Source organism: Dermacentor albipictus, chromosome 3 (genome assembly GCF_038994185.2).
Source record: "Dermacentor albipictus isolate Rhodes 1998 colony chromosome 3, USDA_Dalb.pri_finalv2, whole genome shotgun sequence".
In the NCBI taxonomy this organism is placed as follows: domain Eukaryota; kingdom Metazoa; phylum Arthropoda; class Arachnida; order Ixodida; family Ixodidae; genus Dermacentor; species Dermacentor albipictus.
The window spans coordinates 191,703,498-191,726,562 of NC_091823.1; the positions used below are offsets into that span (position 1 = coordinate 191,703,498).

At 48.9% G+C, this 23,065-nt stretch overlaps 1 protein-coding gene and 1 pseudogene across 1 annotated transcript in view; one reads left to right on the forward strand and one right to left on the reverse strand.

Annotated features, from left to right (window-relative positions):
- Positions 1-23,065, forward strand: part of LOC135908708 (uncharacterized) — an 834,911-nt gene that overhangs the window by 162,517 nt on the left and 649,329 nt on the right. The window lies entirely within an intron of this gene.
- Positions 1,339-10,702, reverse strand: LOC135908709 (uncharacterized; annotated as a pseudogene).

Sequence of the window (23,065 nt, forward strand, 5' to 3'; positions counted from 1 at the left end):
TGCCAGTGAGAAAATTGCTGAGCAGCATGAAAAACTCCCGATACAGCTTTCTATTGCTCAATACGCGCTAAATAGAAGTGTTCTTCCAAGCGTGAAGGAAACCCGCGAACACACGCAAAATTGGAGATCGACTGGCCGCTCGAGGCACTTAGCGTGTATCACGAAACAGCAGAGAAACAGCAGAGCAGGCGCTTTCGAGGAATTAAAGGCTGAACGAAAGTATAGCTACGTTTGTGGAGAACATGTAGCGATTGCTCCAACAGGCAGACCCAGCCATGCCCGGTGAAAGATGTGCGCCTATTGGTGCAAGGGGTAAATAAAAAACTGCATTTTGCCGGCCTCTTGTTGAGTCTTCCAACTACCATCCGTGAGGTAACATTTATGAAGGTGATTGTTTGCGCTTTATTGCGTAGCATTTATATGGACACTTCAGGTATGTCACAATATTTTCACTCTTTGCTTAAACACAATCCAAAACTATTTTGGAAAACATTTTCACCCATTCAAACTACTTCATATTTTCGCTGGTGATCCTATTGCACAAGATGAACGGCCTGAAAGGTTTAGCAACTGTTTCATCAATATGTTCACGAAGGAAGACTATTCCAATATATAATCGGCACCTGCTTATGACTTTGCCTACATTAGCCCCACAGGCGTTGCTGTTAATGACAATGCATCAGTGGTTGTTGATTTAAAAATGTCTTTATGTGGTGTCAATGGCACTTACTCTAAAACCATGAAACATACCGGGGTTCATTCCAGCGTCATACTCGTATTTTTCGGCGATCTCTTCCTACAGGTGAGTTAGCATACGAGTGAAAAATTCAAAAATTAATTCCAATTTTCAAATCTGGTGCTGCTTCGTAAGCGCCGAAGCGAAGTGAAAACGAAAGCTGAAAAGTTCCACCTGCCCTGCGGTTTTCGCGCCTTCGGTATCTGCTTCACAGCATTTGAAAGTACTATAATAGGTAGCGGCTGCTCTTGGAGGCGGGCAGCGTGGTAGGCTACTGCTCGGTGCCACAGTGCCGGACGCACGCAACGGTGCCTGTTGTCAGCCTTATTCACACATAGCCGCAGGAAAAGAAGCTGCGTGAAGCTTGGTTCGCGAAATTGAGAACCAGCAAATAGCCACCGGCTACAACTCGGGTATGCAGCAAGCGTAGACGCGAGGAAGATTTGTGCTACGCCGCCGGGACTGCGCGGTGTCCGGTGAGCCACAGAAAACGCGCACTGAGATGCTCTCCCGCACCAGTTGATGATAATGATGACGAAAACTTTTATTCAATAAATTGAGAGGTTGCAGGCCAAAAATGTCCCTTTACATAGGTGGAGTCCTTAGTCTGGGACCTCACTGGACGAAGCTGCTACCCGCGCCCGTTGGACTCGAGCCCTTTGAGACTCCAGCGCCGATCAATTGAGTAGGGCTGCCTCCCATGCCTCTCTAGTGGGAGAGGGGTTGGGGAGAAGCGACGGATTCATCTGGCATGCCCACACCATGTGAAAGTTATCGGAGTCTTCCCCACAGTGAGGGCATCGCCCATCAACTTTCGGGTCTAAATGTTTTGCTATTGCAGGACACAACAGGGTGTTTGCCTGCAGGCGCCGCAGGGTTCGTTCATCGGTCTTACTGTGGCCGTTAGCAGGGACCGGGAAAAGCCGATGACGATCGTGATAGTCTGCCGGAATTTCCCTGAACCGCAGAAGCGGTTGTCTAATCTCTGAGCCGGAAGAGTCTGGTTGAGGTGCCCGGTGGGTAAGCGCTCGGGCGGCCGTATCCACAGCCTAGTTACCTTTAAGGGCCTGGTGGCCCGGAGTCCAAATAATGCGTTTGGCTGAGGGGTCGGAGTCCCTCAAAGCTCGCTTTAAAATACGGTAGGCTAAAGGTGATACCTCGCCCGCCAGGTAGTGCTCACAGGCTCTGCGCGAATCTGTGATGATTACCTCCGAATTCAGGTCCGAGGGGGCAAGTGCTATACCAACCTCCTCGGTCTGCGCGGAGTTGAAAGCGCGGTAGGAAAGTCCGTGTACTCGTTGGTCCTGGTGAACTACGGAGGCCGTGTAGAATCCATTGGGCGACGGCCATGCCACATCAACGTAGTATAGAACCTGTTTTAATTCATATTGGTGTTCGAGGGCCCGAGCGCGTGCCTTTCGTCTGCCTTCATGTTTCTGCGTGTCCATGTTGCGCGGGAGTGGAGGAACCCATTGCTTGTGATGCCAGAGCTCCGGAAGCCTGCATGTCTGCTCTGGAATACACTCGTGTTGTATGTGCAAGCGGTCTAGCAGGTGGCGCCCGGACACCGTCTGCGAGAGTCGCGTGTATTGGTTCACAAGATGGGCCTGCTTCAACTCCTGGCAGGAGTTAAGCACACCTAGTGCCAACAATTTAGCGTTGCAGGTAGCCACCGGGAGGTCCGAAGATCGCGTTGTAACCTTCCTTATGATGGCGTCGATGCGTTCATCGTGTTTCTTTGAAGTGCGAAGGTAGAGTGCGGAGTACAGGATCCTGCTGGTTACAAAGGCATGGGCGAGCCGAAGCGCGTCCCTGTGCCGCAACCCGCCGCGTTTATTGCAACGTGGTGGATCATACGTCCGACCTGTTCGACTGCACGTTTGAGTTTGTCTATAGTGGATTCGGGGCTGAGTCTGCGATGGATGAACAGACCCAGGATCCGGATCCCCTCGACCTCTCTAATACGACCTGCCATCAGAAAGAGATGGAAACTCAAAAGGATAGACAGTTGGGCGAGTTGGTACGGTAACATGATTTTGGCTTCTAGCGCGAAGTGAAACACGGACACAGAAAGGAGCAGACAGGACGAGCCGTTCGTTTGTCCGTTCGTTTGTCGGTCGTTTGTCCGTTTGTCGCTCGTCCTGTCTGCTCCTTTCTGTGTCCGTGTTTCACTTCGCGCTAGAAGCCAAAATCAAGATGGAAACTCGTGTTGTCTTAGGGATTGGTTCTGATGTGAAGAAGTTTCGATTTCGCAGGAACGCATTGGAGACCACAGTGGATAGATAGCATAGCTATCGACGATGGAGGCGGCCCGCTGGAGGCGGTCCTCCATTTCCCCAACGCTCCCTTCGGTAGTCCAAATTGTTATCTCATCCGCGTAAAGTGCGTGATGGATGCCTCCCAGAAGGGCCAACTGTTGTGGAACCTGCATCATGACAATCTTGAAAAGGAGTGGCGACAAGACCGCTCCTTGGGGAGTGCCCGTGTGCTCATGGTGTATGGGCCATATTCCTCATCCTCGATCTTAAGGAGTGCTTGACGCTTCGAGAGGAAACCTCTGACGTAGGCGAATGCCTTGCGCCCGCAATTCATAGTGCTCATGTTTGCCAGGATGCGACCGTGACAAACGTTGTCAAAGGCCGCCCTAAGATCGAGGGCAAGGATGGTCTTGTCATTGTGGCGCATAGCCGTGGGTCGTATTATGGCGCGATGTAGTTAGAGGACGTCCTGCGCAGACATATGCGGGCGGACACCAAACATATTGTCTGTAAAGAGGCCCTCAACCTCCATCTGCGGAGAGAGGTGATCCCGAACCATCTTCTACATAAGCTTGTCCACACGCAAGTTTGTCCGTTTGTCCGCAAGTAAGTGAGATGGGCCTGAGGTTGTCGGTATTTCCGGTCTTGCCTGGCTCAGGGATGAAAGTGACCAAGGAGGTCTTCCAATCGGGAGGGAGTGGACGCTGTCCCAGATCTGATTAATGTACTCTAGCAAGTGAAGCCAGGACAACTCCTGAAGATTCGCCAATAGTTTCGCTTTTTTGCGATCGTGGCCCGGAGCCGTACCTCTACGCATCTTAGCTAGAGCCGCCCTAAAGTCGTGGAATGTAAAAGGGACATCAATATCAGGATTAGGCTTGCCTGCGTACTCGTACTCGGGCCGGATCGAGTCCTCTATCGGACAGAGATATCTGTCACACAGCGTCTCCGCGAGTTGAGCTGTCGTGCCTTGGTACCCGTGCAAAGCCCGCAGAAGTTGTCGTTGCGTCTCCCCTCTCGTCTGAGTGCGGTCAATGAGGCTGCGAAAGAGACGCCACGTCCCTCTCGAGCTCATCTCACGCGCTGCCGAATTGCAGTTTTCCATCCAATTTGAGTCCGTGAGCTGGGCTGCATACGTTGCAGCTTGCTTCGTGAGTTCGATAATGCGAGCCTTAAGCCCACCGTCTGGTAAGGCTTCGGCGCGCCTCCCACAGGTGCCTCAGGTGATTGTCCACTGTGGGGATGTCTTCGGAAGTCTGTACTGTCGTAACGTGTTGTTGCTGCATTTTGTGTAACTGCTTTGCCCACTCAGCGCAACCACCGGAAAAGAGCACGGGAAGTACCTCCTGCATTCTGAACTTATGCCAATCGGTCAATTTGGCCTTGCCCCACATTTTGCGAGCCGCCTTTGCCAGAAGAGTGATCCGGAGAAGGCAGTGATCGCTACCAAGACAATCCCCCCAGGTTCTCCCAGGCGGCATCTTTAGCGTTCTTAGCGAGAGATAGGTAGGGCATGTGCCACGCGTTACCGAATCGCCCACGTGTGTGGGTCATGCTGGATCCGTGATCAGCTTGAGACCAAGTGTGGATACTAACTCCACCAGTTTGCGTCCTCTGGCCTTCTCAAAGCGGTATCCCCAATGAAGGCTGGAAACGTTGAAGTCCCCAACAATCAGGAGAGGTTCCTTGTCAGCCGATTTGAGCGCGCGGTAGAAGATTTCGTTGAAAGTTACGCGCTGCTTGGGCGGGGAGCAGTAAATATTAAGAATATGTATTGGCGGGTAATGGCGCTTAAGTTGCAGGGCCTTGGCCATGGTGTATTCTTGTTCAATGTCCAAGTGGAGATCAACCGGGATTGCGGTGTATGCCTTATTCACCAGGATACACATTGTAGGACATCCCTGGAACGAGCTATACCCAGTGAATTTAGCTTCCACGGCGGGTTCCTATAGAGCCAGGACCACCGGCACGGAACCGAGGGACTGCGGATCGAGCTGGAGCTGCGACCGTTTCTTCCAGCTCCGAAAACCACTGCAGTTCCACGGTATGATCCCGAATTTCTCTTCTACGGCTTTATTATGGGCTTTCCGCTGGGGTCGGCTAGCCACAGTGAAGGTTGTTTTAATTGTGAGGGGCATGCCCACTCCCCGAAGGCGATGGCACCTCAGACAGAGGCACCACGAACACCGGGGAGGCGGCAGCCGGACTGTGCTCCAGGGAGCCTACGGTCCGACCAGTGACCACCTTTCGCCTACGCGAATCCGGTCGCGGGGAACGAGAGCGAGAGCGGCTGTTCCTAAATTGCACGCTAGCCCGTTCCTGTACTGTGGACAGGACAGTGTCAATCACGGCTGGAGTTATGCTCGGCAAACCTTGCGGGTGCTGCTGTTCCCAGTGTTCCTGGAAAGAAACCCTGATGTCTGCCAAAATTTTACCTGTGCGTTCTGAATTTTCCAAACGGCACTCCATAATGGACATGCGCTCGACTGTTGTGCTGCCCGAGCACTGCGAGATGCTAGAAAGTCCTGACGTGCCTGAGGCCCTGTGATCTTGTTCTGCCGCCTCACCTTGCTGCATGGGCTCTGAAGGCCCGTCCTGTGCCCGAGGCTCTGTGAGCCTGGCCAATTTTGCCTCTAGCTCTTGTATTTTGTTAGCTAGAATTTCGGTCTGGCGCCTGAGTTCAGCATTTTGCCGCTGTAGGGCGGCTTCGGTTAGGGAAGGGGAGAGAGGTCCGGAGACAGCCCTAACCCAACCACTCCCCTTGGTTAGGGCGTTTTCCAGGGACGGGAAATCCCCAGCGTTGAAAGTCGGCGCCTTCGACCTGGTCCCGTACTTCGCGTTCGTTTCGACTTGCCCGGACTTGCCAGTCGTAGTGGTACATTTCCTGTTGTTGACATTGGTGGGCGGAGCCTGCTTGGGAGCCGACTTCCGCCTGGCGTTGATCGGTGGAGTCCTCGGTTTGATAGGCTTCCGGCGCTTGCCGATACAGCCGGCAGGACCGGTGAGGTGGTTGCCCCCGCAGATGAGGCAACGAGGGGTGTACTCATGTTCAGCGGGGCCCTCGGAAGTGGCAGCCACTTGAGAGCAACAGCGGCCGCAGCGTCCTGACTGTGGAATTGGGCAGACGTTAGCCCAGTGCCCCACCATGCCACATCAGTCACAGGCGGGGATCGTTTTCTGATACAGTCTCACAGGGATGCCCTGGTCGCTGCAGTAGATTTGACGGGGCACCCTCTTCCCTTCGAAGGTGACCACTGCGACGTTAGAGTCACCCAGTTTCCTCATGGAGAGAATCTCGCCGTGCCTCCACCTCAGCTTTTGCTTGAGGGAGACTGATGTATCGTTGGGGTAAATGTTGATGACCCCCTTGCAGACGTCACCCGAGGCTTTGGCGTGTCCACGGAATGGGAGCTGACGGTCCCCGACGACCAGCTTGACGTCCCCGAGGAGCCTTTAGGTGGCGGGCACTGGGTTCAGTCCACAGGCTAACACATTTTGATCATACAGAGGCCGTACAGACAGGTCCACGTCTCCACAGTCATGTATGAGGTTGCGCACTGCAACTCGGGCTTGGCCTGGAATGAAGGTTGCCTTCAGATCCAATATTGTGCATGGCTAGAGCAGCACGATGAGTTCGTCGCGCCCAAAGCGCGGCGTTTGCTGCGGCCGCCAGTGGCGCTTGTGGGCTCCACCTTTCAAGGTCGTGCTAGCCGCGTCCCCTTGCGCAGCATGCATGGAGCGAGCCGGTGTCTGTTGCCATATCCAGCTTTAGTGGACAAGTACCAACTAACGCCCCAAGCGGCTCCAGCACGAAGCTGGTGCGTTTTCAATGGAACGAGCGGGTTTTTCGCGAATAAGAAAAGCTGCAGGTAGATTATCGAAAAAGGCAGGTGACAGACGTGTTCTGGAAGACAAGCCGCACGAGCCAAATGCAGTGATCACTCTATGGGACGTAAGCATTTTGTTCCCACAGCGGTTAAAGATTTAGCAATGGAAGCTTACGGAAACGACGAAAATGTGTACTTGATTTTCGAGGCGAGAACGGTGGCGGTAATTAAACTACAGTGTTTATCGTAATACCCAGTGCAGCGTGTGTAGTCCAAAGACTCAGCTTTCAATTGATGCCTATATCTACTCTCAACGCATGGTGTAACACTGTTCCCAAAAGCTTTTTTGGAGCACTATCGTGGGCTCGGTGGCTGTGCTCCCGCACAAGTCACTAATCCTCTTGTATCATGATGCAGGTGTTTGCCGTCGCTGCCAACGCGCTCTTCGCTGCTCATCTCGCCCTTTCCCCCGCCACTGTCTCGACTACAGGACTCAGCTGCTGTGATAACTGCATCTTATTCCTGCTTCCGCCCAAGATCAACGCCTCACCGTGTCCGTCAACGCCACTACCCGGTTTTCTGTTCCTGGATGCCCAATGGAAAGCCGCATCACCACTGCCATCACCCGCCGATATAAAAGTGCTGCAACCGGCTTCGCCGCTCTGTGGGCTCGGTGGCTGTGCTCCCGCACAAGTCACTAATCCTCTTGTATTCATCATGCAGGTGTTTGCCGTCACTGCCAACGCGCTCTTCGCTGCTCATCTCGCCCTTTCCCCCGCCACTGTCTCGACTACAGCACCCAGCTGCTGTGATAACGGCATCTTATTCCTGCTTCCACCCAAGATCAACGCCTCACCGTGTCCGTCAACGCCACTACCCGGTTTTCTGTTCCTGGATGCCCAATGGAAAGCCGCATCACCACTGCCATCACCCGCCGATATAAAAGTGCTGCAACCGGCTTCGCCGCTCTGTGGGCTCGGTGGCTCTGCTCCCGCACAAGTCACTAATCCTCTTGTATTCATCATGCAGGTGTTTGCCGTCGCTGCCAACGCGCTCTTCGCTGCTCATCTCGCCCTTTCCCCCGCCACTGTCTCGACTACAGCACCCAGCTGCTGTGATAACGGCATCTTATTCCTGCTTCCACCCAAGATCAACGCCTCACCGTGTCCGTCAACGCCACTACCCGGTTTTCTGTTCCTGGATGCCCAATGGAAAGCCGCATCACCACTGCCATCACCCGCCGATATAAAAGTGCTGCAACCGGCTTCGCCCCTCTGTGGGCTCGGTGGCTGTGCTCCCGCACAAGTCACTAATCCTCTTGTATTCATCACGCAGGTTGGTAACAAGTATTCCCTGTTTGCAAAAAAAACTAGCAACTACTTCTTAGTGCAGCTGCCGAGCCCGCAGTGCTGCGTTTTTCTTGTGGCTGATTGCGGCAATGTTTTGCGTGCCTTGCTGCTCTTGGCAGGTGATATCGAATCTAACCCCGACCCTAACACTTTCGACCATGTGCTCGCTGAACTAAAGAATGTATCCGCCGGTCAAACCAAGCTCATTTTCGAAATACAAGACCTCAAAACTAAGATAAATTCCACTGAAGTTGCGATAGCCGGCTTGACTAAGCGAATGACCAATCTGGAGGCCCATTTCCAAGCTTTTTCAGATCTTCAAACCAATTTCGAAGCAATAAAATCTGAGAGTGCTGGGTTTGCTCGACATTTACACATTCTAGATGCACGAATTGAGGATGCAGAAAATCGCTCGCGCCGCAATAATCTTATATTCTATGGCATTCCCGATAATAACCCATCCGAAAATTTTGCTGCCTCTGAGGAAACAGTCATCAACTATTGCTGTCAGAACTTGAGCATAACAATTAACCCTGAGAACATTGAACGCGCCCATCGCCTTGGGCGTTACAAACCTAACCACACTCGTCTAATCATCGTCAAGTTTACTTCATCTAAGATTAAAGACACCATATTATCGAATGGTCATAAGTTTAAGGAAACTAACTTCAGCGTCGGCGAGGACTTTTCCCTCAAAATACGAAATGCGCGAAAGCATCTAGTCGCGTTCGCTAAAGAAAAGAGAACAAAGTTTGCTTTGAATTTTAAGACACTGCACATTGGTCTCAAGCGCTACATGTTCGACGAAACCACGCAAACAGTCAAGGAAATAACAACTCGGCCCTCACAATCAGATTAGCAATCACCTCGTCGTGAACCCTCAGGGAACCGCGCCAAGAACGCTTCTTTATCTAACCTCTCGCTCTCCGTTATATACACTAACATTCGTAGTTTTATTCCTAAGCGTGAAATTATTTCTAGCCTTGTCTCATCATCAAGCAGCAACCTGCTTATACTAACTGAGACTTGGCTGAACGGTGACATGACAGACAACGAAATACTGACCGATCTACCAAACTTTCAAGTTTTTCGGAAAGACCGTAAAGATTCACGAGGAGGGGGCGTACTCATTACCGTCAACCACGATTTATCATGTTCCCTAATACAAGATTCATCTGACCTCGAAATGTTGTGGCTAATCATTCACGCAGCACCTAACACAGTTTTACTAGGCGTTTGTTATAGGCCACCACATAGTAGCCAGGATTTTTCCCGTCGGCATAATAACGTACTAAGTCAACTGTCCGCAAAGCATCCGAATTCACACATCTTCCTCTTCGGCGATTTTAATTTTCCGAATATTGACTGGCATACCCAGCCCGCACCTATAGCTAACAATGGAGAAACAGGGGAATTCCTAGATTTCTGCAATAACCTCAACCTTACTCAGGTAATACTTGAACCTACCCGCGTAACACAGAACTGTGCAAATATTTTAGATCTCTTATTAACCAATCACCCAGACAGCGTTCAGCCCATTACATACCTACCTGAAATAAGCGACCACAAAGTAATTCACGCTAACCTTCTCCTTACGCCAAACCGGCGCCGCAAATACCATAAAACCATCCGTCTTTATAACAAAGGAAATTATAACGCCATAAATAATGAACTTAACGCGTTTTTTCAAGTCTTCTCGTCACATTTTTATTCCCGCAGTGTTCAAGAAAATTGGTTACTCTTCAAAGACAAACTCGAAAGTCTAACTAATAGACTCATCCCCCAAATTAGTTTTCACTCTAATTCACAAAAGTCATGGTTTACTAAAACATTGAAACGTTTGGATAACAAAAAGAAGCGTCTTTACCGTTCAGCCAGGTCTCAGGGGACGCATAGCGCATGGGTGAAATATCATGAAGCTGAACGATCATATCTCGCCGCTATTTCTGATGCCAAGCATACCTTTTTCACTCGGACTTGCCGAATATGCTAACTAGTAACCCCAGAAAGTTCTGGCAAGTTATCAATCCGCATCACGCACCAGAAATAACCCTCACAGATGAGTCAGGCACAGTCTTCACTGATGCTGAGTGCGCTACTATGTTTAACTCTGCCTTCTCATCCGTATTTACAAAAGAAACTGAAATACCGCCATCATTTTCAGCACCACCCTCAGTAATAAATTATGCTATGCCACCAGTTGTCTTCACGTCATCTGGCAGTTCGTCCCTAATTGAAAACATGAAAATTTCATCTTCATCCGGTATCGACAATATTAACCCAAAGTTTTTGAAGAATAACAAGGATATTTGTGCGCAATTTTTATGCGTACTTTTTTCACAGTCACTGTTAACAGGTCAACTACCACGCGAGTGGAAAAGCGGTAAGGTCGTTCCAGTCTTCAAATCAGGTAAAAAAAATTCACCCCTTAACTACCGTCCCATTTCCCTTACCAGCGTACCCTGCAAACTCGTGGAACACGTCATCCACTCCAATGTCATGAGCTTTCTCGATTGTCACAACTTTTTTCATTCTGCGCAACATGGTTTTCGAAAAGGCTTCTCATGCGAAACACAGCTGGCCATTTTTATTCATGATTTGCAGGCTAATCTTGACACTAACGTACAGACCGATGCTATTTTTCTTGACTATGCAAAAGCGTTTGACAAGGTTCCTCACAAACGCCTACTACTTAAACTTTCATATTTGAACCTTCCCTCTAATATCTTTAAATGGATAGAAGAATTCTTGACTAACCGCTCACAGTACGTTACCGTTAACAATCACAACTCCAGTCCTATCCCAGTAACGTCAGGTGTCCCGCAAGGGTCTGTCCTCGGTCCGCTTCTGTTTCTAATTTATATTAACGATTTACCAACGCATGTCTCTAGTAATATTCGCATGTTCGCCGATGATTGTGTAATTTATCGCAAGGTTAATAACGCTTCTGACCAAACATCTCTTCAAGACGACCTTAACCGCATTCAGGAATGGTGTGCCAATTGGTTAATGGAACTTAACCCTCAAAAATGCAATATCTTGTCCTTCACGCGTCGCCGTAACCCACTTCATTTCCCATACGTCATAGCTAACGTCCCTGTACAACCGGTTCTATCCTACAAGTACTTAGGCATTACCTTGTGCGGCGACTTGTCCTGGAGTACACACGTTACGAACAACATTTCATCCGCTAATAAAACACTTGGATTTTTAAGACGTCATCTCCGCCAAGCCCCTAAACATGTGAAATTATTAGCGTACAAATCCCTTGTCAGACCAAAATTAGAATATGCCTCTCCCATTTGGAACCCGCACCAAGCTTACCTTATAAATGCACTCGAATCAGTCCAAAACAGAGCAGCCAGATTCATCCATTCATCATATTCTTACGACATCAGTGTGTCAGCTTTGAAAGCTGAATCTGACTTATTGCCCTTATCACTTCGTCGCCGCATTGCCAGCCTTTGCTTGTTTCATAAATTTTTCCATAGTTCACTAGGTCGCGCACCCTACATCGTCCCTCCAGCCCGCATATCTCATCGCACTCGTCATCCGCTACAAGTTTCCCGACCTCGTGCCCGAACTACCACTTTTGCCGCATCATTTTTCTCCCGTACTGCAGCAGACTGGAACGACCTACCCAACGACATCGCAGCCATCACGTGCTCATCCAACTTTGCCAATAATGTTACCAGTCATGTTTCGTTCTGTTAACACTCGCTCACCAAAATATATGTACCCACCCCTTATGTAATACCCCTCGTGGGTCTTTAAGGTAATAAAATGAAAAAATGAAAATGAAAAAAAAATTCACGTTCTATCTATAAAGGATGAGCCTACCACTGGGCGAAGCCTCGGATGCCGTGGTTGAGTGGTAGAATCGCGCACACCTTTAAGCGGGGGCTACATGGTGCGTTTTGCTCCTGCGATTATCGCGCACCCCAAAAAAAAAGAACGCGCTGGCGGGACGCCGGCCAGGCTACAAGAGGCGTACGAGCGGCGAACGCCGCCGCAGTGGGGCCAGACAAGGCAAAAATGTTTCGGCTACCACTAAATGAACGAACAATGCTTATATGTTGTTAGCTTGTGTTATAATTAATAATTATGCAATAAATACCCAACTAATATGTCTATACACATTACCGTATGTTTAGTATTGCATCGATATTTGTGTGGATGTTCAGCGGAGAGAGTTGGCCGGAAATGGTTCGTCTGGCGACCTTGTGCGACTGAAATGGGTGTGCGGATTGCGCAGAGCTTCCAAGGAGCTTCAGCGCACACGCGCGAAGTGTTCAAGGGACGGCAAGGAACGGTGAGACGGCTGGCCGCTCCCACCGAAAATAGACGGAAGTGACTCCGACAGGCACTTCCGGTAGCGTCAGACACGTGCGCGCCGCGTCAAAATCTAGCCGGTCCTGATCGGCGGCGGCGGGCGTTTTTCTCGACGCCGGCGTCAAATCGGCGCCGTGAGGTGAAAATCGCCTCAGAAACGCTCCATGTATTCCGGGCTTTAGTCCTACGTCGCAGTGGCCGCGGTTCGATTCGCACTTCGCACTTTTTTTGAAGCCGCATAGGACCTAAGCCGCGTACGACTTAGTTTTATAGTCTCCCACCAGATGGCAGAAACACAAAGCTCATGATTTGCTTTCGGTTCTGGTTTTCCAGTGGTTCTCTTGAAATATAATGTTTTCTATTTTTCCTTCGTAAAACATAGCAGTGTCATGTTCATTTGTTAAGTCATCGCATTTATGCAGATTTTATTCATTGGACATCATAACTAGAAGCTTGGGCATAGCTTTGTAGTGTGCAAAAGAAAGTTTTCGTGCTTTGTAGCGTGGAACCCGGGAGAACGAGATGGCTATTCTTATTGCGTTCTTCTGGAAGGTCCGTTTTCTTCGACTTTTCCCTGTCCTTAATGGCACATACTCCGAGCGAATCAGGTCCACCTGGGCCACAATGCCACCCGGTGGCCAGTGCCATTCCTATGCAACATTCGTGCGGAACAAAGGGTCTGCTAAGCTGAGTCGCTGCCCGAATGTTAATAATTTCTAAAGATTAATCCAAATAAGAAATGCTCCAACTAGGAGAAGATGTGCAGCATGTGGAATAATAGCTACTGTTAATGTGTTCCCTACAGCCAAGTGGTATGAATCCGTAGGTGTGGCCGTAAGAAAAACCATTTGAATAAATGTCCCGTGCTGAGTCTGCCCTGGTCGCTCTACAGAAAAGCTAGCTTGGCTAGCGGTCAGTAATTAGGATCAACATATGGCGTCGCTCATTCGTTGCAGTTACTTTTGATGCGCAGCATTCTTTGGCGAGTACCCCACCAATCAGGTAGCAAGTTCGTTCAAAATCGTATCTCTAACGCCAAAAGACTTGACGCATTTCCCATATGAATATACAGGTCTTTATAAAAGGGTTGGGGTGGCCAACGTGAAATTGGAAGTGGCATCAGCATAAATTTGGGCGTGATACAGGGATGGGTCAAGTGGATTTTGGTAGTGATATGGGTGTGGCCGAACCTAAATTTGGGGTGAAATGGTAATGAGCCAAGCTGAATTTGAGGCTGATATGGGGGTGGCCCAAGCTAAATTTTAGGTGATATAGGGATGGGTAAGTCTAAGTTTGGTGGAATACGGGGGGTGGGCCAGCCTGGATTTTGGGATGATACAGGTGCGGGAGAATATAAATTTTGGGGCCATATAGGGGTGGGCCACCCTAACCTTGGGGGTGATATGGGGCTTGGCGAAGCTGAATCGGGGATGATATGGCAATGGGCTAACCTATATCTGGGAGTGATTTGCGGTGGGCCATCCTAAATTTGAGGTGATCGAGGGGTGGGCCAGCGTTAGTTTGGGGCGGATACGAGGGTGAGCCAACCTCGATTTCCAGGTAGTATTTGAGCGGGCCAACCTAAATTTGGTGGTGTGGAGGCGGGCCAATCTGTATTTGGGGGTGATATAGGGTTGGTCCTATATTGGATTGGGCCAACTTGGCGTTTAAGGCTGGGCGTAAAGAAAAGCGGGCTTGGCCGACTTTACATTTGAGGGTGGGCTAATTTAAATTTGAGGGTGTGCCAATGTGAAATTTGGGGGTGGGCCTACATAATGTTTGGGATGGGCCAATTGAAATTTGGGGGCCTGTTAACGAATAGTTAGACAACACCAGTGGTCTTTCTGCATGTTTTTCATCATCGCAAAGTAAGTACATAATTAATTGTTACCCAATACCCCTCAAAGTGAGCTACCACGCGAGCCTTCCCAGCCCACTCAGCTAATAATGTCACCGGAGTGCTCTCATCGTGACGACTGCGACATTCAATGTGGAGATCCAGAAGAACAAATCGCAGACCGAGCTAACCATTTTCACACCAATGTCATCGCTAACACTACTCGCTCATGCTAGATGCAACACAAGCTTACAACGATCATAATTCAACATTCAATCGCACGCTAGTCGACACGTTCTCAGTGCACAATTTCGTCAATCATCTGGATAGGAAGCTTGCTGGATGTTTTACTGTTATGTTGCGTCGTTTTTCACGAAAGCCTTCTCCCGCAAAGAGAATACATATTTGAGATTGACGAGGAAAGCTAGTATATAACTCATACGAAGCAAATGTATAAAGGGCTTTACTGATTTTTCAGAAAATATGTATAAGTAAATAAGATTTCAGATGGTATTGTTTCGACCGGGCATGACAACCATTTCTTCCCGCTTGTCACAGTGCTTTGACCGAAAACCTAATCATTTTGCTCAAACGTGTTGCCCCAATGCTACATGTGCTGAATGTACAAAAGTGCGGTGCGTGGTCACAGCTTCAAAGCCAGTCTATATTGTGTAGTGTTATTGATATTGTAGTCATGTGGAGTCTTCCTCTTCATAAGGGCACAAAAAGAAAAAAAAATATTACACATAGTAGCTAAGCGCAAAGTACACTGGAAGATCTGAAACCAGCAAATATTTTTAATTTACGGGTTGGTCTTCTCCGCTGGTAGATCGCTGTCCGATATCATCAACGAATTTTATTTGTGTGCAACTGCAGCAAAAACAAAGATACTACCATTTCATTGCCAGGACCTTTATGCCCTCCACACACAAGAAGGAAACTAGGTAATTTGCACTATCAATTTAAAAACTGATTTGTTTTGCTAATTTCAGTGTAGCGTGGTGTCTGTGAACGGAGTATTTTTTTAGTGCCAGTCCAATGTTAGCAGTCATATGCAGTTCGGTCTACCATCCCAATGAGGGCATACTAGCCATTGTGGCACTTTACTCTAGGACAAGTGCTAAAAACTTGGTGTGCTTTGTCCTTTCCGCAGGTAGTGAATTCATTCTGTTATGGTGACCATCAACGTTGTGTCCATCAGGCCTCCTCATTTTAGCTTCACCATCGCGAGAGTGGACAGAGAAAACCTTTCTTCACAATCAGCCCAAGCGCGATTCCACCACTCTAACTGCTGCAAGTTGCATTCGGTGGCTGGGCATGCTAACTACATCCTTAGTTTCACAATGGCTAGAGCGCGCAGAAAAAGTAGAGCTTTGGTCACTATCACTACCACGAACCCTTGTCAATGCAGATATAATTACGTGCAGGGGCTGGGCATGCTAACTTCTGCGCTACCACCTGCCACGCACACCTCAGATTTTCTATGCATACCAGCTTCTTGTTTTCATCGCAGAAGCATGGAGGACAAACGCGGATAAGTAATTGGATTGGATTGGGAAAACGTTTATTGAGCCTGCAGTAAAGCGCGAAGGCGCGCTTCGGACGTGGCCTACGTCGTCATCGTGGTGGGTGCTCTGCGAGGATCCCCGCTCGCCGTTGCCGGGTCGCTAGGCTCCTGCCTAGCCAGCACCTCGATGACCTGCTGGACAGCCTGGAGTTGTTTTTCTTGGTCGTCGCTCCGCGTTGCTTACTCAAGCTGCGGTGGTTTACGTGCTAAGTTAGCTTCGCTTGGATATTTGAAGCAATCCCATGTGCTCGAATGTGGCCGTCTCCCTGCAGGACGCTCTGCACTTGTCATGGGGGTGCGATTCTGGGTACATCCTATGCAATAGCGCTGGGCTTGGAAGCGCTCTCGTTTGTAGTTGCCTGAACAGCACGGCCTGCGACTTGCTCAGCCCTTTGCAGGGTGGCGGGAGAAGTCTGCGGGCCAGCCGAAAGCCTTGGTCAGTTCGTTATAGCTGGTCATCCGGTCTTTGGCGCTATGCCACAGCGGGCAGCCGTTGCCTTGGGCGTGGTCGGTTAGTCCTCGCGCTGGGGCGTGTGCCGTTTCGTTGCGATTGTCTTGCTTCTCCTACACTTGTCCTGCCTACGCCGCGAACCATTTGATTCCAGTCCTCTTGTCGCTGGCTGCCTGTCGGAGCAGGACGCGTGCCACCGTTGGGGCAATTCTTCCCTTGGCATAGTTCCTCACCGCCTGTCTGGAGTCACTGGGGATAATGTGGCATTCTCGGTTTACGATGGCCAGGGCGATGGCTACTTGTTCTGCTTCCTCCACTTGCTTGCTCGATGTGCTGGCGGTCGCGCGCACGTTGCCTCTTGAGTCAACCACCACCATAGCGAAGCAGTTGTGGCCGGCATATTCGGCTGCATCCACGTTTCTGGCGCCGGTCTCTTCCGCATGCAGGTCCGTCAGTGCCTTTACTCTAGCGCGTCTCCTGCCTTCGTTGAATTGCGGGTGCATGTTCCTCGGCAAGGAGTCAACCCGCACGTTCCGTCGTACGTGGTCGGGGACGGGGCATTTTGGTCCCTGCTGTTCGTGATAACCGATGCCTAGACTGCACAGGATCTTTTTGCCGGCCTTTGTTGACAGTCTTTCCAACTTAGCGGCTCTTTGCGCTTCGGCGATCCCGTCGAGCGTGTTGTGTATGCCCACCTGGAGGAGACGTTTCGCGTTGGTAGTTTCGGGTAGACCGAGGAGTGTCTTGTAAGCCCTCCGTATTAGGATGTCTAGCTTATTCTTTGCGCTTTTCATCCACTTGTGGAAGGCTGCCACGTGCACTATGTGGGAAAGTACGAAAGAGCGTATAAGTCTGATGAAGTTTTCCTCCTTCATGACTCCCTTCTTGGCGGTAACGCGCTTGAGCAGTCTGGTGGCGTTGGCCGCCACCTATGATGCGGCTGACGGTGTCTCCGTTCCTGCCGAGTGCTTCGATCGTCATGCGCAGGACTCGGATTTTGCTGACCGTTGGTATTGTGTTACCATCCCTGGTGCGGATCTTGATCTTTTCGTGTTTTCTTTGCTTCTTGATTCTGGGCGTTTTGATCGGTTGGTAAAGCAGGAGCTCCGACTTGCTGGGGGAGCAACGCAGTCCCGTACCTTCCAGGCTTTCTTTGATCGCGGTGACGGCCGTCTGTAGTGCGTATTTTATGCGAGCATCACTGCCCCCATCCACCCACAGCGTAATGGCGTATATCGTGTGCTTCAGTCCTTCAAGCTGGCATTGTCTTTTGGCAACATGAATCATAACCAGGTTAAATAATATGGGTGAGATGACGGAGCCTTAGGGAGTGCCCTGGCTCCCTAATGTCTTCTCGTCCGTCTTCAGCTCGCCGGCTCTGAGCTCCGCCGTTCTGCTGGTGAGGAAGTCTTTGAAATATTCATACGACCTCTCGCCTAGGTTTACATGGGAAACCTGCGCGAGGATGGCAGAGTGCGTCGCTTTGTCGAAGGCGCTTTCTAGGTCGAGCCCGAGGACGGCTTTGGTGTCCCTGGTTTCGCCGTCGATGACCTGATGTTTGATAAGCAAAAATCTCAGTGCCCTCCCTCTCTGTGAAGAAAGATGACCAGCAAAGCTGTGTATGTGGACCCATTAATGGCGAACTGCACCTCCGCCGTATGTCGGCCCCGCATTGCACTGTCTTGGGCATCGGCCCACGTATGCGGAGTGCTTAATGCCTGCTTCACCTCCACCGCAGGTCTGCCTGGCATGGCGTTACATTCGGGATCAGCCCACGTATGGGGAGAGCTGAGCGCTTGCTTCACCTCCGCTGCGGGTCAGGCCGGTATTACGCTGTCTTCCGTATTTCGCTTTACACGCGGCCGTGATAGTGGGCAAAGTAGCCCTTTAGAGGAACCTTTAGCACTGGTCGTCCTATATAAATACATGTAAAAGGAGAATTCGTTTTTCTCCACAACCACTGCATCGAATTTCACAAGGATTGTTGCACTTAAAAAAAATTAAATTTAGTGACTGTTGGTTTAGAATTGTTGATTTAGGTCATCATTTGTTTATTCAAAGTTGGCAAAAATCGCAAATTTTCAGACAACAATACCATCAAGTTTACAACTCTGTCTTTCGACAATGAAAACTGGTATCACAATTCTGCACATTGCATCTAACAGCACATTAGATTTTAGAGCACGTTAGAGTTGAGCCCGAGTTAAAGCTTACTCCTAACGACTTCGATGTAAAAAAAAAAGGAATAAAAGAAAAAAAGAACCGCCTCAGCCGTCAATATCACCACCTCAGATTTCGTCATAATGGCACCGCCACCATCGGCACGGCTCCGTGAGCAGCTACCAAGCTGTTCACTTTCGTTATCTTCCTTCCCTCAGCGGCAGCGCATTGTGTTTATTCCAGCGACGCGCTTAATCTGCACCATCATTCCGTCCTGCATCTCTTCTGCGACCAAGCAAGTTTTCGGCGGCAAACGTTCACTGCCGTATTGACACTACAACTTTTTAATGCTTGCCTTCGAGAAAGCAGCATGAATAAAAATGGACCGAGACTATGTGGCCACGGGCAACATGTTCACTGGGCCATACTATTGATGACAGCATCATAAAAGGATAGATGTGATCAGGTTGACTTTACAGGTTTGGAAGGAATGACTGACGGGCTGGTTGCTTCATTATCACATAAAGAACAGCGCTTAAAGTTAGCGCAGTTTGTGTGTGGTTCCTCCTTTGTGTCTCGTCGTGAAGTGCTGTTCTTTCTCTGACTTTACAGATGTGCTTTTTCTGCGTCAGTTACGTCTTCCAAGAGTGTTTACTTGGAATTGTTTTGTTCACATGGCTCTGACAGAAGCATGTTTGGTCGAAATTTCTTCGCTTGGCTGCATAGTCTCGAGGACGGGCTCCAAACTGCTCATTTTCTTTAGCCACGTAAGAACCATTTCTGAAAACCTAATTACCGTAGCTTTGTTAATTACGCAAACAACTTCTAAACTTACTCCGCATCTAGAGGTTACCAATCTGAACACTCGAATGATAAAATGATGTTAACATTGTATCGTTTGAATAGTTTTGTTTCGTGCAGTTAAAATGGTGCTGTAGACTTCTTATAAAGTAAGTGTGAAAGCTTGGACAGGTTATCTTGGCACTAATCAACTTCTTGAGCTGCAGCACATGGCCCAACCTTGCACGTCTGTCTTTACAACCGATTCTGATACATTATACAAGAAGCACCTCAGCGCTGCGGTACATCCCACAAGGTGTGCGAGAACATTGTGCGCGCTTCCGATTAGGTTTCTCAGCGTTGGTTGCATCAGGCTCAGTTTCCTGGCATCGTAAGGAATAAAAACAGCTTCCTGGTGGAAAGCATTGTGCACATTTTCAGTACTTTGTAACATATGGATCAGCAAGGATATGTGCATTAGAACGAAAAGTACTGAAATATTAAGGTGAGGGCTTCGCTGGATGTATTTTAGCTGTCGAATGATAAGATCTAAAGAAAAAAGATACTTTGATTTTGTGACAATCAACGCTGACATGGAATATGAGCTACGACACAGTACCCGTGGTGGAACTGGCCCCTGGACTACAGGGCTACGTTGAACCACGATATACTGGTTTGATAAATACCAGTAACTGGAAAGTGGTTCACTCTTGAATTTCCTGTATGTCGGCGTCGCTGTGCAGTGTTGGGGGCCCTTTTTACACCAGAAGCACTATGTTTCAGCTAATATTGAAAGCAACAATATTCTTTTCTTTAGGGGGGGGGGGGAGGGTACTTTCTTTAATGCATGCCCACAGTTCCAAAGTTATCAGTTAGCTCAAGACGCGCCTGCATGTGTTTCTAATATTCAGTATGTTGTCACGGATTCAATAGCGAAAAAGCGTTATCTTATCAGATTGCGCGCGTGAAGCGAATACTGGCGTACATTCTCCATCACATGTAACGACCCGAGATTGCGCTGCAATGTACGAGCATTCCAATCTGATAAACCTTGATCCGTAGATCAAGGTTTGTAGATCGTAGATCGGAATCAGAGGAAGCACTTTGCGCGCAGCCATCGTTATGCTTGAGTGTTATTTTCTTTTCCAGCGCAAGCTGATCTTCTAATGATAACATTCGTGACTGACTCTTTCGGAAGTGTTTTGTTCATGACATTACTACAACGTGAGAATATAGGGGTGCTCCATCTTCATTGAGTGAATACTGGGAAACGGACTATGGCTTTTGCGTCTGCGTTTACACATTTACCGCACCAATTTATTTTTCATAACTTACTTCTTAATTTAGGGCGCTGTAAAGCACAGCAACCTTTTATTACCAGGATGTTTTAATAACACAGAAACTTTATATGCTTATTAGTCGGCTTTCACCTCATGGTAAGGAATTTCAATAAAGATTTACTTGTGATAATAAAAGCCTGTCCGTTTGACAACGTTTCATCTGAGTTCCCCTTTGCAAGGTGATACAGACTTGCAGGTGGTTCGTATCGGGGACCCTCGGCATATGTCCAACCGCCAAACAAAGGGTTATTCTGAATGTTTCATTTCAGGAAGGCGTGTTACCATACTGCCTTTCATTCCCATTCGCAAACACGCATAAGAAGAAAGTACTGCGTGAATAACGTCGTTAGTCCAAACCAACAAGCTACCGTAAGTCACCTCGCCTATATCACTGTCATTTAGGCTTAGATAAGAAATAGATATATTTTAAATCGACGCATCACGAATCCAAAAAGAGCTTCCCGCGACCAGCCCAGCTAGGTTTCTTTCATTTCGTACTTCGTCGTAGCGGCTAGTAGTAGCTCACGAAGCAGAGCACTGAGTGTGGATATGGCAGAGAAAGTGTTCTATATACTGTCTCGTCACCCACCGAAAATTGCCCGCTGTGCTACAGGCCATTCCTAGGATATTTGTATGTGACGCCCAACCATTTGCAACACAGCAACTTTGTTTTGCGATGGTAGAGTCCAGGTGAGGGACAGGGTGGGTTTGGAGATAAAGACACGCTATTTTTTGCAGTACCTTAGGAATGCATGAATGAATGCCTTCATTTATTGAGAAAAAAGGCATCAGTGGAAGCACGTCTCAGCTGATTGGGAAAGAAGCGGGGGACAAAGAGGAAAAGCTGGGGCGCGGGTGGCAGGCGAAGTCGCAGCTTAGGGGCGAGAGAATATAAGCAAGAGTTGGCGAAACCAGTTGAATTCCTGTGTAGATGGGTGACGTGGCGAGTAAATTATTGGAGTCACCACCCAGCATCCGTCCTTTGCGGCAGTATAAGCTCCCGCCATTCTTGGTAACAAACATTTACTGAATACCAATCTTCGCAATTACAAATTCATGAGCCATGCCTAGCCACGTATTCCTTGGTGGCAGTGTCTGTGGATTACTACTCTGTCCCGACAAGTTACGGCCATAACGTGACGCTTGCGGTTACGGATGCCATACTCGTAACTCTTACTATATGACTACTATACTGCGCTAATACTGTAAACATGGGTTTACTGCACAAGTTAGTGAACAGACATCCTAGAACCGCGTTTTTCGCCTTACATACGCTCAACGCAAGCACCATTGCAGCATGTTACGGTGCGCGTCCCTTCAAGACAGAGACGCGAACGCAAACATCAGAGCGCGGTAGAAGACAGGGTGTTGGGCCTCGTGCCAAACATATCCAAGTCAACAATATGTTAGCAATCGTGCTGTCCTTTCTATGCAAAGAGGTTATGTATTTAAACTTCTGGAGTGACAGCCCAATCGGACACCTACGGGAGCGCGTGAAGCCGCCAGGGCCACATTGTTAGAGGAAAAGGAGCGCGGCCACAGTACGCGGCTGCGGTATACGCACGACGCAACCTGTGCTTGCGGTTCTACGATGAAAACATAAAATCAAACGCGTTTAGGAAGTATATCAGTCCGTCATTGTGTGTCACTGCTGTCAAAAATAATATGTCATGGTGGTGGGTGCCTTGTGTTCTGTGTACAATATGTAGTGAGAACTGAAAAACAGTCGTTTCCTGTTTTCTTCATTCAGTAACCTGCCGTGTGCATCGGCACTGTGATGCCCTTTCGTCGATACGTGGCGCCGGCCCGTATTGACACAACGACGTGACCTCGAAATATGGTATCCTTATGCCATTTCTTAAAAAAAATAACTATTTGTGTAAATGAGCGTTTTTTGGTTTAAACCTAGAAAACCAGAAATTAATATTCAATGGTAGGTCTCCTTTTTGTCCGGCGTTTCAGTTCTAGCTGAAAAGAGTCGGTGAAAGCAAATTTACAATAGAGCTAAGGCGACCGACATTCTGCACGCAGCCGCAAGCCTTACATGCGCTCTAATGTTGAGGTCATGTGTCAGCTGGCGGCTCAAGCAATCTTTACTTTTTTTTTTGTTTCTGCATACGCTCTGCCTGCGTCTGCGGCAAATTGTGAAGTGGGAAGGCAGATAAACTGAAATTGGTGGAGGCAGGTGGTATCGTAATGGTTAGGATGCCCATCTCCCAAATGCAAGATGGTGCATTTGGGAGATAGGCTCGAATACCGGTGGTTTGCTTGTGAAGACAGCTTTCTGTGCTCTCTGGTGACTGCGAAGCTCAGAATGAGGCGGAAGCCTAACGAAAAACGGTCGCCGTCAACGTAACAGAATAGGAGGGCGTGCAAGGTCACACCTAAAGCCGATACACATTCAGAGGAAACACACTATGCTCTTGTC